The sequence below is a fragment of the Triticum dicoccoides genome, chromosome 3A, assembly GCF_002162155.2.
Source record: "Triticum dicoccoides isolate Atlit2015 ecotype Zavitan chromosome 3A, WEW_v2.0, whole genome shotgun sequence".
Lineage (NCBI taxonomy): Eukaryota > Viridiplantae > Streptophyta > Magnoliopsida > Poales > Poaceae > Triticum > Triticum dicoccoides.
The window spans coordinates 1,317,578-1,326,549 of record NC_041384.1 but is presented as its reverse complement, the minus strand read 5'-3'; positions in this window follow the sequence as shown (position 1 = coordinate 1,326,549).

Below are 8,972 nucleotides of genomic sequence, written 5' to 3'. Positions count from 1 at the left end.
GGGATCCATCCCGCACACACAGAAAAATATCAGCGATGGGTCCTCCGGTCACATACGCGGTGCAAAAATAGCTCGTGTGCGGGTGAGTCATCGCAAACAATTATGCGGGACAAATCGTGTGAGATGTGCTTAGCATCCCACACAGTGAATCCCAAACATACATTTCCGTTCTATGGTACATCACACACAATTTTTTGCACAACCTCGTCTGCGATAGCGATGACCATCTCAGATGATATTTATAATTTAATTATTTGCTTTATTCAACTACATCACACACGGTGCCAAGAAGAAACTGTATGACCCACAGTGACCTGGAGAAGAACGAACACAACGGTGAACGAGACGTTGAAGGCCACCGCAAAAATCCACATATCCGGGCACGCGCATTCAAGCGACGCTGACGGAGGTGAAGAGAACCCACAGCTCGGCCGGCGGAATTAACGAGGAACATGTACTAAAATAAGAGTATCTACAGCAAGCAAGACATACTAATGTTTGGTTCTAGGCCACACTTTGCCATACAATTTTGCCACACTTGCCAAAGGTTAGTTTTTCAAAATGAAAGCCACAAGTTGGCAAGCCTAAAAGAATCTTGCCATACTATTTAAGTGTATGTGATGTGGGACCCTAGTATGGCTTGCCTAAGATGTGGTTTGAACGAAACACCCACCCGAGTTGGTCAAACGTGCCTAACTTTAGATGCGGCAATCTTAGGCAAACTTAGTCTCAAACCAAACAGCCCTAAAAAATCCGTCCCTCCATACGTCCACGGACATGCCTGTACATTGACTACTCAATCCCTATATTTCGCCCAGACACATACCTCACATTTAAACCCATAACTCTATACTAGCCATGCATACACAAAATAACACACGTACTGCTATGTACTCCGTCTGTCCCATAATATAAGAACATTTTTGACACTACACTAGTGTCAAAAACGTTCTTATATTATGAGACGGAGGGAGTACATATGAACTACCTACTACTAATCTTTGTGACTTTGTCGGAGATGCAAAGGACGTCCGTGCCAGCGGTGCCTGACGGACTGGCCTCTTGCTCCTTGGCCACCTCGTCCTCCTCCTTGTTCGTCGGTCGCGAAGAGTTCGTTGCGCTCCACAGCTGCCTGGTAGAGGATGCGGCGGTTCCGCCTCCACCTCTGCCTCCGACTAGAGGGAGTCGGTGATGGGCTCCTGCTCCACCGCTTGGTCCGCTTGGGCCACCTCGAACTCTGCCATGGCGGCGGCCATGGTAAAGCCCACAGCCGGATGCGCCGGATCCGCCTCGCCCACGTAGTCATCGTGCTCCTCCGCCAATGCCTCCTACTCCAGCTCCGCATCCTCCATGGTCGTGTCCTGCTCCGCCAACGGCTCCTACTCCATCTAGTCTGGAGGTAGGCAGCCTGCGATCCCGAGTTCACGCGTAGGCCAGATCTCCTCAAGCAGCTCAAGGGACCACTCCGACATGAGCATGCCATATGACATCACCTTCTGTCGGCCCATGGCTATCGACGGACAGCGAGCGGATACGAGGAGTGGCGATGCAGAGAGGCGGGAGAGGAAGGGAAAGTGATGCATCTAGGATTCGGCTCACCTTCCGGATAAAATAGCCGGACTTTGGCCCTCGGACGCCAAGCCGGGGTAGCCCAACGCGGCGGCAGGAATGCGTCCACATCCCTTCCGTAGGAGAAATCCGTCAGACCAATGGGTTTCCTAGTGTTTCCGCATGGCATCCCGCTGTCAGTTCGACATGGCGGATGTGCCTGGGCGAGGCCTCCCCATAACCTAGGCATTTGGGGGCATATTTGAGGAGACTAGATGGGTCGGTTTTTTTTCAATGGTTAGCGAGCAGGCCATCTGACAGGGCAAATAATGGGTTTTGAGGAGCAGGGGAGATATATCTCGGTTAATGCGACACTAGCTTCTGTCTCACTGAAATGGGCTGCCCGTTTCTTAGCTCTCGGTACACCGATCGTTCGGGTGCATTCGCTCGCACGCTGGTAACACACGCCACGTTTTGCTCTATTTTCTTAGTTTTTTGGTTTCTTTTTTTTCCAGTTTTTTCTTTTTTCACGGCTTTCTCTGGTTTTTTGTCTTTCCTGTTTTTTAACCCAGTTTACTTTGTTTTATTCCTGGTTTTTGCTTTTCCTTCTATTTTTTTTCTTTTGTTTCTCTCTCTGATTTCATTTTTTCCTTATCTTCTTATTTTTCTTCGGTTTTCCTTTGTTGGTTTTTATTGGGTTTCCATTGTTTCTATCTCGGTTTTCACTTCTTCATTGGTTTTCTTTGGTTTTCACTTTCTTTCTTTTTGGTTTTCTTTGTTTTTCTTTTTTGGTTTTGATTGACTTGTTTTTTTTTCATGTTGATTTTCATCATTTTTATTTTTGTTCAACACATGTCAACTTTTTCAGTAAACATTCTACTTTTGCGTATAGATAAAAAAATAAATTATTTTTCGGGGAAAGATAAAAAAATAATTATATACACATTTAACATTTTTAAATTACATGATTAACTTTTTCTGAAAACTAATATCTTTATGTATAATGTTTTCCACACACATTGTACAATGTTGGTATATATCTACATTTTTATATACACATTGAAAACATTCCAAATTAAAGAATAAAAAAGCTCAATTCATGGTTAACATTTTTAATACGTATTGTACATTTTTCCACACAGAATGTACATTTTTCATGTACACCAGAAACATCTTTTTATACAAATTTAGCATTATATAATTCTTTTTTTCATACACATTGTAATTTTTTTGTTATATCTGTAATACAGTTTCTAATACACATTCAACATTTTTTGAATACATGAAATATATCTTTTGAATAAATGGTCAACATGTTTTCCATACACATGTTTTATATTGCGAAATATTTTATTAATATTTCAAATAAAATATTAACATTTTGTAATACATGTTCAGCATTTTTTTCTATACACATTTAGCATTTTCAAATGCTTGATTAACATTTTTCGAATACATGGCAACATTTTTTGTACACACATTAAGCATTTTCAAATACTTGATTAACATTTTTCAACTATCAGATTAAGCTTTTTAAAAACATGGCCACCACGTTTTGAATAAATGTCAACATCCTTCTATAGAGATTTAACATATTTGCTAATGCCTGATTACAAAATTTTAAGCACAAGATTACAATTTTTCAAATACATGTTTAATTATTTTCTCATACACATTGGTAATTTTTGCTAATGCTTGATTATTATTTTTTGTGTACATGAGAAATATTTTCTCCATACGCATTTAACATTTTCAAATGCTTGGTTAACATGTTTTAATTTTTTTCCGTAAAGTGTATTTTGAAATATATTTATTAAGAACTTTTGGAAGTATAAACAATTTTTATAGTTGCAGCAACATTTTTAACACTGCAACAACATTGTTTCAAACTTAAGTACTTTTATGAAATATGTATATTTTTTAAATATAAAAAAGAAAAAAAACTAAATCAAGTAAACGAACAAATGAAATGAAATAATAAAAACGGTCGAGCAAACTGCACCACTGGGCCCCCCATTACCTCTTTTGAGGAGACCTGTTGTAGATGATTCATCAGTTTATAAAATCGTACCCAAACAAATGTTCAATTATTTCTATGCCAGGAAGGCATTTAACCCTGAAACCACGTTAAATTAGGCATTGGATTTCTATGAACTATACAATATTTGGTAAAATCAGATTATGAAAGCCAAATAGTATAGAACAAAGTACTCCCTCCGTTCCTAAATATTTGATTTTAGAGATTTCAAATGGACAATCACATACGGATGTATATAGACATACTTTAGAGTGTAAATTCACTCATTTTGCCTCGTATATAGTCACCTGTTGAAATCTATAGACAGAGAAATATTTAGGAACGGAGAGAGTAGATCATATGGCCTTCAGCCTGAACATTAAATCCCAATGACTACTGATAGTACTATTGGTACATGCATGCGTGCTCAGGATCGATGTGCCCGCCCGTGAAAGAACCCAAACTGTCCCCATCTGCAATTCTGCATGCATACTGCTGCTCAAAGAAGTACCGTGGATATCATCCATCTGTAGAAGGCCAACTCCAACCGGTGGACGCATACCGATATCCCTTTTCTATATTCAGTTTTTTGTCTGTTTAAGTCCACCAGGAGGACATGAGGCCAACTCCATCGCGCGATCCTAAACGGGCGTCTGTTTTGTCCGGATTCTGTCCGTTTGGGTACGGATTTGGGGTTGTGTCCGGGCGTGTCCTGGGATGCGGTGGCCGTACGCCCAGCGCGCGGCCGCATCCATTTGCCCCATCCTGTCTGCGTCTATTTAAAAAACTAAAAGCAACGTTTCAAATGTCAAGCCCTAGTCCAGCGGCCCCGGTTCATCACGCCGGCAACAGAGCCAGCGGCCTACACGTCCATCGCCGGCATCAGCCAGCGGCCGGCAACACAGCCAGCCTCCAAATTGAATATTTGTCCTCGCCAGCAACACAGCCAGCGGCCGGCAACACAGCCGTCCTCCAGAATGAATGTTTTTCTCGCCGGCACACTGCGGGCGGGCGGCACCCATGCCAGCCACCAAAAAAGAACGGCCGACGCCGATCGGACGACCTAGTTCAGGCCTTCGGCGTCGAGCATCTCCTTCTGCCTGGCCTCGAACCAGACCCTCGTCTTCTCGCTCATCTTCGACAAGTCCAAACTCATGATCGCAAGGGCCACCTCCTTCGCTTTGATGGCGGCATTGGTGGCCTCGATGTCGAGCTGCCTCTGCCGGGCCGCCTCCTCCATGTCGAGCTGCCTTTGCCGGGCCGCCTCCTCCATGTCGAGCTGTCTTTGCCGGGCCGTCTCCTCCATGTCAATCTTCCTCCGCTTGGCCGCCTCCTCCATCTCAAGCTTCTGTCTTTGAAGGTCTAGGTATTGCTTCATTTGCTCGTCCTTGCTTTGCCACTTCTTCTCGTCCCTCACATCTTTTTGGGACATCATGCCATGCAAAATCTCATGCAAGGCCATGGATGAGGCATCACGTATGTCGTCAACCTTGGAGTTGGTCTTGCCCCTCAGCCTCTTCAACGCCTCGCCATCTCCACCTTCGGCGTACTTGGCCGTCTTCAGTCCTCTCTTCTTTTGTAGTTCACAATATTGGTCTTTAAACTTAGGGCAATTGTTGATGATCGTCTAACAATGCGTAAGAGTGAATGGCTTGTCATTGTGTCGGGCCTTGAATGCCTCCAAAGATTGAAATGGCTACACCACATGATCAACAACAAGTGAACATGCAAACATATACACAGCCGAAGTCTCATGGCCGTAGCAAGGAAAGGGCTAGGAAGAGGAGAGCATACCATGTCCCCAACGCCGAGACCACTCACGGGCCATGCTTCAACGCTCTCAAATGCGGCGCAATACCTTTTGCACTCTTGTTGGATGGACAACCATCTCTTTTGAATCGAGCCGAAACCACGGTTGCTTGTAATTTGGTAGGGCTCAAACATCTTCCTTTCATGGAATGTTTTATGGACTCTCGTCCAAAAAACAATGCCCTTTTATTGCGCGCCGGTCCTCGGATCTTGGCTAATCTCCATCCAAACTTGGCAAATCAACTTGTCCTCATCTTGTGTATATGAACCCGTGCGAATGCTCTTCCTCTTCTTTTGTGCTTCCGCTCTTTGGGTGAGCTCGTCGATGAACAATGGTGCGCCACTAATATCAACGTCATTGCCTTCTTCTTCATCACCATCACCTTCGACATAGATGTCATCGTCTTCATGCCACGAGTCACCATGGTCGTAGTCAGCACGGTCGTCGGCCTCTTCATTGGGGACGTACTTGGCGCGGCCATCCTGACTTTGGGCTCCTCGGGGTCGTAGGCACGGCCATGCCCACCCTCGAAGATCACGTCCTCCATGTACTGGTTGTAGAAGGGGTCGTCGACCGTTGGCGTTGGGGTTGGCATTCCGTCAAACAAGACGCGGGGGGCTGACATGGTGCCCGTGAACGCTACCCGTGCCTGCTTTCTTTGCATCTCGACGGACGGCCGGCCGCCGCTGCTGGACCCAGGCGTGACGTTGAGGTCGATGACGGCCGCGGGGCGCGGTGTGGACGGCGCGAACAAGCCCACGTCCGGCGACCCCGAGAAACGGGTCTGGCCGTCGTGCCTTGGCGGAGGAAAGCCGGGCGACATGGGCGCGGTGCGCGACGTCGGCGACTGGCAGTGCGTAGACCGGGCGACCGACGAGCCTGTGCTCGCCGGGCCAATGGCCGCTACAGGGAACCCGGCCGGACGGCCCATGCCAAGCATAAGGATGGCGTGCGCTTTGTTGACGAGGTCCTCCTTCACGTCGGCAGCGTCCTTCCGCCGCGCGGCCTCCAGCTCATCGCGCTGGGCGGCGAACTTGGCCGCAGCGGCATTGACCTTGACGACCGCTCTCCGTTCCCTCCTGTTCGCCGATTCTGCGTCCAACTTAGCGATCTCCTCCGGCGTGCACTCCGATCGCGGCTTCCTTGGCACCTTCTTCTTCACCTTTGCGGGCGGGTCGACGGCCAGGCCGCCGGAACTCGGCGGGGTGTCGGCCATGGACGGGGGAGAGGGGGCGGCGGGAGGGACGTGGGAGGGTTTGGGGGAAATGGCACCAAATGGGCGTGGGGTGGTTTCTCCCACCGACAGGCGGGCTAGGGGAGGACAAGCGCGCGCGTCCCGCCCGTCCGCGCGCTATTCACCCCAAAACCGGCGCAAACTTGGGCCGGGGATGGGTCGAAAGCGGACACAAAGCGAACAAAAATCCGTTTGCGCCCGCGTGCTGGACCGTCTCGTTTGTCCCTTTTCTCCCAAACGAACGGGGGCGGACAGGATAGGGTCGCGCGGTGGAGTTGGCCTAAGTATCCGTTTGCGTCGACCGGCCAGTAGCTGTGCCCAACGCGGACAGGCGCAATTCGCAAACTGCAAATAAAAACTTAAACATTAGACCATGCATACCAAAAGTCAACGTCCATGACTGTACAGTAAACTTAAACATTAAAAAAATATAAAAGCCATAAAAATAACTAATCCCTAGATCTAGTGACGGCCGTCGCCGCCGTCCTGATCGTCGTCGTCACTGTTGTCCGTGGTGAGGTCGATGAATGGATGTGGCGGCCTAAGATGGGCAGGCGGCGCCTGCGGCGGTTCGCACAACTGCTGCGTGCGGCGTGACCACATCTCCTAGGGGACGAACGAGGACATCATGCATGTACTCCACATGTGTGTGGCAGCTCAGGGTGGACAAAACGAGCGGGCTTTTCGGCCCACGCATGTCCCGCTCGGTCCTGGCCCGCTAGATAAATTAGACGGTCCGGTCTGCTAAATCAGGCCCGAGAAAATGTCGGTCCGGTCTGATCTTTAAGCGAGCTGACCGAGCGGACTGAGAAACGCAGTCATCGTTGTTGCCCTTCCTTGTCGTCGCGGCCACCGGCAGACCCTAGGTGAACCACCGTGTCCCCGAGCTTGCCCTGTCCTTCCTTCGTCTCCTCCCCGTGCCTCATAGCCTCTTTCCGCCGCTCGCCGTCGCTGCTGTGCGTGCACTGCCTCCGTTCGCGAGTTCTCGATCATGGCAACAGTTTCAGCACAGCACGCACGCACACATGAAACGCTTGGCCGTGATTTTCGGATCGTGGGAGAAACGCTGGGCTGTGATTTTATCGTCCAACAAATCAGGCAAGTCTTGTTTTGGAAGTGCTAGATTTATACCGTCAGCTTTCTATAATCACGTCACGCACGATCCCCTGGTGCCGTTTCCTTTTCTTCAGTCAAAACAGAAAACTAAAAGTAGCAAAGAAACAGGGTTTGATTCAAAAATCACGCCACCATTTAACGATTAACTGCACGTCTGATTTGATCCGCTAATCACGGAAGGTCCGCACACGAGAAATCGTGGGCTCATGCACAACTTGCATGCAACAGAAAAACTGCTAATCAACATACATTTGCACGTTCATGGCAAAGAACCGCGGCACCCACACACTTCCCACGGCACGTCGCCCACCTCGACACCGGGCTCGCGCATGTCACCTTCCTCGCCACAGCACCCACACACGTCCTACACCTCGCCGCTGCCGTGCAAGTCGCCGCCGACGGTCGTTGGCCGGTCCGCTCGGTCCGGCCTGGGCTTCTTCATCGCCCGTCTGGTCTTTGAAATCAGGACCGTCATGCTGCTCGGTCCGGTCTGGCCTGGACTGCCGGCGGCCGGTCCAAACGTCGGCTCGGACCGGGACCGGACCGGCCCGAACCGTGTCCATCCTGAGTGGCAGCGTCGACGTCCACGTCCACGACTGGCCCACCATCATTGGGTCCCAGGTCGCCAGCGGCGGCTCCAGCACGACACCATCCTCTGGCTCTGGGACGGCCACATCGCCCGCAGCAGAGAAAGCTAGCTGCATGTCTAGGTCCTCCCACTGGTTGTGCTCGTACTCGCGGACCGAGAAAACGCCTATCTTATCGAAATGTCATGCAATGAAGTCATTCATGTTCTTCTGAATAGGAATTTTTAGGATTGTCACAGGCTCATGACGTCCTTTGCATTAAAGGTTTGGTATACCAGACCGGTATCCCACGAGTTCGTGATTGCATTCATATGCTCATTCACCTTGGTTACTAGGTGCCTGCCTTTGCTTGAAGATACTCTCGTTGTGAAGCCTCGAGGAATCCAGGGATCTGACCAAATTTTTATGTTACTCCCATCTCCTACCCTCTAGAAGATCCCCTTCTTAAGCAGTCATGCTCCTTTTAAAATGCTTGGAAATGTGTATGACATTCCATTTTTTGATATTGCTTTCAAAATACTGCTTGTCTGATGGTATTTTGCTGCAAGTACCCGAGCACCAAATGAGGATGGGTTATGCAGTAGACACCATGCTTCTCTTGCAAGCATAGCTAGGTTGAAAGAGTATAAGTCTTTACAACCCAGTCCTCTCTCTCTCTCT